The following is a 5,422-nucleotide window of genomic DNA, read 5'->3' as shown; positions in this document are numbered from 1 at the left end:
GGGGGAAAGCTCCAGGGGCCCTGACGGGGAAGCCGCGCCTCCCGCTTGTCTCCCCTCGTGACTCCGCGGAAAAGTTGGCTTGCTTACGTTTAAAGTGTGCATAGGGAGTGGGTTATTTGCAAAGTGTTTCTTTTGGTTTGTTTGGAAAACTGCTTATCATTTTTCCTCTGTTTGGACAGCTAACCGCTCTGGAATTGTCTTAATTTTGCCGTCAAATGTGTATATATATAAAGGGTTTGTAAAAAAAAAAAAGTATTTTTGGGAGTTGTGGTTGGAAGTGTAGTGGATCAGGGCGAGGTGGCCCAGCTTGAAGTGGGTGTTAACAGTGTCTTGGTCAGAAGTCAAAATGAGGAAATGGAGAAGTTAAAAAAACCCCGGCCAAGTGCACTGGTACAAAAAGCCTTCAGCTCCTTAAAGTAAAAGTGGATTGGAGAGGAAGAATGTCCAAATGAAAGGATCAAAAGGTTTGCTAAGCTGGAATTGTATTCTACAACAAATTGGAAATCTATTCGGAGAGCAACCAATAAAAAAGCACCATAAACTAAGGTCTCATGGACATTAGAAAATCAATTGCTGCTTCTTCAGTTTGATTGTTCTGCACAAAGAGAACATCTGTGCTCTGGAAACCTCGACTGATGTGTTTATTTGTGAACCACCCCAAAGTAAATCACGAGAACATGAAGCTGCTGTCAGTCTAATGCGTAGCTCTGTGAGACAGTACCTGATGGGCCTCCTCAGTTTGCCAGATGAGTCTCATTTGTTTTTACCCTTCTATTTTGCTAAATACTTTGCTTTTTCATTCTGTTCCAGTTCAAATTTTCACTGCTCTAGTATAAATGCACTTCTATGGATTTGTGTGTTTTAGCTGATTTACGTTGTTTGCGCCCTTCTTTTCTTGTCCCCTTTCCATAGAAACAACTTCACACTTTATTTCTAAACCATTATTTTGCTACTTTCTTTTTTCCACGGGCTGGGGGGTATCCTGATCATTGATCATGGCCATAAATTTCTACATAACTCATAAACTTAGGACTGTTTTGCAAGTGAAGTATAGCTCTCTATTTTATTAGATGCAGAAGCTGAGGTGACTGGTTCTACCCAAGGCTTCCCAGTGATCATGGGGAAGTACAGCTCTGGGGTCCTGAGATGTGTGTATGTATATGGATGTCCTTTAGTATGGAAGAACCAGAACAGCTTGTGATATGTCAACGTGCCATATTAATTAATTGCTCCTCCAGACTTGCTCTTACACTTACAGAAGTGTAATCCTCTAAAGGAATTACTTGAGAGGAAAACAGACATTGCTGTCTGTGGTTTTTTGTAGCTGACAAGCAAGTTCTTGCTGAAGTAGGGTGTTATCCACAATTCACACTTGTGTGGTTGGGCTCTGAGTGTGGATTGGATAGTTGAGGAACAGACACTGTGCAGGGAAGGTGATTTGCGTAGTGTGAAAATTTGTGTAGTGTGGAAAAGCCACTGGACTGCAAGTGAGGGTTATTGTTGGAAAAGCGGACTGTGTGGCACTCTGGTTGGAAAATGCAGTTGTCATTCATCAAGCGTATACTTTGTGTTTCTACTAGTTCACTCTAGTAATAGTGCAAAACCTGCTCATCAGAAGGCAATATAAGAGCATACAGAAAAGTGCAAGATGTGTCCTTGCATCTTGCCTGTGAAGGTGTGTGTTTAGCGAAGTATTCCACTGGTGAAATGAAAATTGCTGTTAGAGCTTTTCAAAGGTTGTTTGCTGATCTCTCTAGATTGTCTCTCATCACTGCTGATATACTCACGTCTGGTATCATTGTGTTGTTTCAGTTCTTGGCAAACTTTTTTTGTTGCTGAGGAAGGGGGATTCGTCCTTAGTTCTACTGATGATACAAGAAATGCTCCTTCTCAGCGGAGGGATACATATATAATATATGGCCCAGAACCCTGCACTTGCCCGTTGCCAGTAAATCAGTAAATATCAGGTAGTTAATGTATAAGTATCACACTGCTATTGTAAATAGTTTCTTGAAAAAATTCCTGTCTCTTTTCTTTGTGTTGTCTGTCTTCTTCTGTTTGTCATGAAGAAGTAAGACAGAATGGGTATGGCATTAAATGAAGTTGTTTAGGATAAGTTGTCTTTGATCTTACGACAGAAGGGCCCACACAGAGGCACGAATCAGTATTGGTGGACTTAAATCTGAAATCCAAAGTTGTTCTAATATAAATTATTTGTCCTGTTTTGTTTCTCACATTTCAGTAGGAATACTCTGCTGAAGTTCGTCTCATCTAAAAGCTCTGAGCATCCCTTGATGTAAAAGTCTATTTATCATTTTCCTGATAAAGCTGCCTTTTTTACCTTTAGCATTCAATGATTTTCCAATAACTTTCAATTACAAATATAATTTTAATTTGATTAGTGAACATAGTATTTTCAGTACATGTTTGTGTTGTGGTTTGGTTCAAACACATGCTATCAGTGTTGAAAATGTCTCAGTTCATCAAAATTTCTGTCCTGGTGACATCTTAATCCTGACTAAGTGGAAAGTTTTACTGTTGGAAGATTATTAAAGGTAACTGTTTATTTCATGATTTTTTACCTTAATATAAGCAAGGTGCATTATGTTGCACACACCATGTGCAAACATGGTTTCTGATTAGCTAATACACTGTATGTATTTACTGAAGTGAAAGAAAATAGAAAAAATAAGTATACAACTTTGGTCTGCTTCTGTGAGGTAACTGTACATGTTCGGGACAAAAGAAATGAGGAAAGGAGGAGTTTTCTAATCTCTATAGTATTACAACATGTACAGAAGAAACTGATTTCTTACTGGTTTTGACTAAACTGAAACTGTTCTTGAATAACAGATTTCACAACAAATATATGATACTGGCACTAGCTGTTTGAGTATTTAATCCTGACTAAAGAGGCAGATACAACTTTTGTATTTGGTATGTATTGATTTTAAAGCTTTTTGCTTGGTTAGATGAATGAAGCAGGAGAATGGAATTTTTGTGTTCATTCTGTTAAGCATCTCAGTAACTGAATAATTGAAAGATCTTACATACCTGAGATGAGTCAGTCTGAACCTCCTTGTGTGGAAAGGGCCCAATTGCATGACTGGAGATGCCTGTTGCTCTCCTTCCTCTTTTCCTCTTTCACACTTGTAACATGAACTGACATGTATGGTATTCCTTTATGCTAGTTTTATATTTATATTTTAAGAATGTATTTATGTGTTCAGGTTGGTAGTTTGACAGTTGTCTTTGAGCTGGTTACATCCTAGGTATTCACATGTCCCGCATGTTTCAAAAAGAAGAAAAAGGGTCGGATTCTGGTCCCCAGAGTAATGGAAACAGTCTGCAGAGAAGTCTTTGTCTATAAAAGAAGTTTTCAGCAGAAAATTTGTAAGAGCCAATGGGTTACGTAAATCTTACGGACAAGCTGAATCCTGTATGTGGGCCTCAGGCTATTTCTCTGTGTTCTAGATTGATGGACCATGAAGTAAGCACTGCCTAGTTGGAATCTCAGAATCTCCTGTATAGTGTAGAGAAATACTATGTGATACACACCACCTAAATTAATAGAATAGTTTTATAGTTACATTATGCTTTATTACATTATTATTACTCTCAGTGGAGGAGTGAAAACTCTAACCACCTTCCAACATCGAAGTGTACCTGGAGAGCTAATTAGTAACACAGAATCCCTGTTAATTACATGTATTAGGGTGCAACTATAACTGCCTACAGTGAATTACAGGTAGACAGAAGATTTTCATCTATATTAATTGCATTTTCAACAAAACTTTCCTGCATGTAAAATTAAAATGTAGTAAGGTTTGGTTCTTGGAAATGGTACAATTTCAGCAATATAACTAGCTATTGCTTTACCTGATAAAATGTAAAAACTTAGAGCTGAACTATAGGAGTGACATCAGTAGATACCAATTTTTAAGTACAATATTGAAGCAGATGGCAAAATTTATAACACACATTTTCAGCTTTACTGATTTGCATCTTTAAACTGTATTACTGCCAAGCAAAATACATTTGTAATTTATTAGATTTTTTTATTGCAGATCTGGCTTACGTGTTTTGTTGAGCCATTAGTCAGAAAACTCGGCAGTGCTGCAAACTCATTTTTCTTTGCAGAGATTTGCAAGCCTGTTTTGCAGAGAGCTGAAGGTGGTGATTTCATTATGATACTAATTCCCCAATTCTCTGTGCAGAAGACTTTTCCAAACTCATCGGAGCTAAAAACTTGCTTTCAACGGCTGCCAGAGGTGTTCTTGGAGTTGTAAATTGATCTAGTTTTGTCTTGGCATATTCTGTTCAACCAGTCAGTCATGGAGAGATTGTACATAGATTGCCATTTGTGAAATTCTTGGAGGAGACTCCAGCTCTAATATTCAAACTTCATGCATCCACTAGCTCATTGGCACAACTACTTTCTTTCTCCATCTGTTAAAATGGCCCTATGCCCACCAATATGGTGATATGCCAGTTTCGGTAGGATGTGCAACCCAGCAAAGATGAATGGTTTGGATGAGTCCTGATGAGTCTACAAGACAAAATCTGAACCCTTTAGTCAGTACAAGGATAGGAACTAAACGCGGTGTACAAAGGTGGGCATACTATTGCAGAACGCTTCTCCAGCTGAAATCTGTCAGATCTGATAGGAAGTGACACACAGTGAATATATTCTTATTGCCATGCACTTGGCACATATGAAGATGCAAGCAATGAACTGTTGATTTGCTGTGATTCTCTGTAATGTAGTCATTACATTTTTGGGGGCTTTTTTATTTCTTTAGAAAGGCAAGTTTTACAGTTTAAGGTCTTCACTGTGGTTTCTGCATGTTTACTGCATTGTCGTATATTTACCTTAGACATTTCCTTTGATCGGCATCCTGAATGGTGTGAAATAGATAAATCTACAACTGTTACAAGGCTGACACTTGCAAGAAATTCCACAAATTTTTAGTTCTGCTTTTTTTGGAGGCTATCCTTGTCTGTGCCACCCCTTGATAGTTTTGATACTTGGAGGAACTCAGAATTGTTTGGCATTCTGCCAGAAGATGAACAGCATTGTAATGCTGTTCTACGGTGTTTCTGAAATGTGGACATACATGTAAATTAATATACTAACACTGAGTAGGTTCTGGCAGCACCACCTCTGTGGTGGTATCTTTCAAAGAAGCCTTCTCTCAGCATTTTTGGGAAAGCTGGAAACAAACAGTAGGAGTTGGACTCAATGACCCTTGTAGGTCCCTTCCAGCTGAGAATATTCTGTGATACTGCTTCTCACTTTCCTGTAATCCCTTCACAGCTATCAAATGCTGCAAAGTGATCTACAAATGTCTGCAAATTCTGAGCACTAGCCTCAAGACAGGCTCTAAGTTGACACAACCATTTAAATGGCAGCACCACCCCT

The sequence above is a fragment of the Corvus brachyrhynchos genome, unplaced genomic scaffold (genome assembly GCF_000691975.1).
Source record: "Corvus brachyrhynchos isolate BGI_N302 unplaced genomic scaffold, ASM69197v1 scaffold8, whole genome shotgun sequence".
NCBI classification, from domain to species: domain Eukaryota; kingdom Metazoa; phylum Chordata; class Aves; order Passeriformes; family Corvidae; genus Corvus; species Corvus brachyrhynchos.
The sequence above is the reverse complement of the archived record's forward strand: the minus strand, read 5'-3'. Positions refer to the sequence as shown.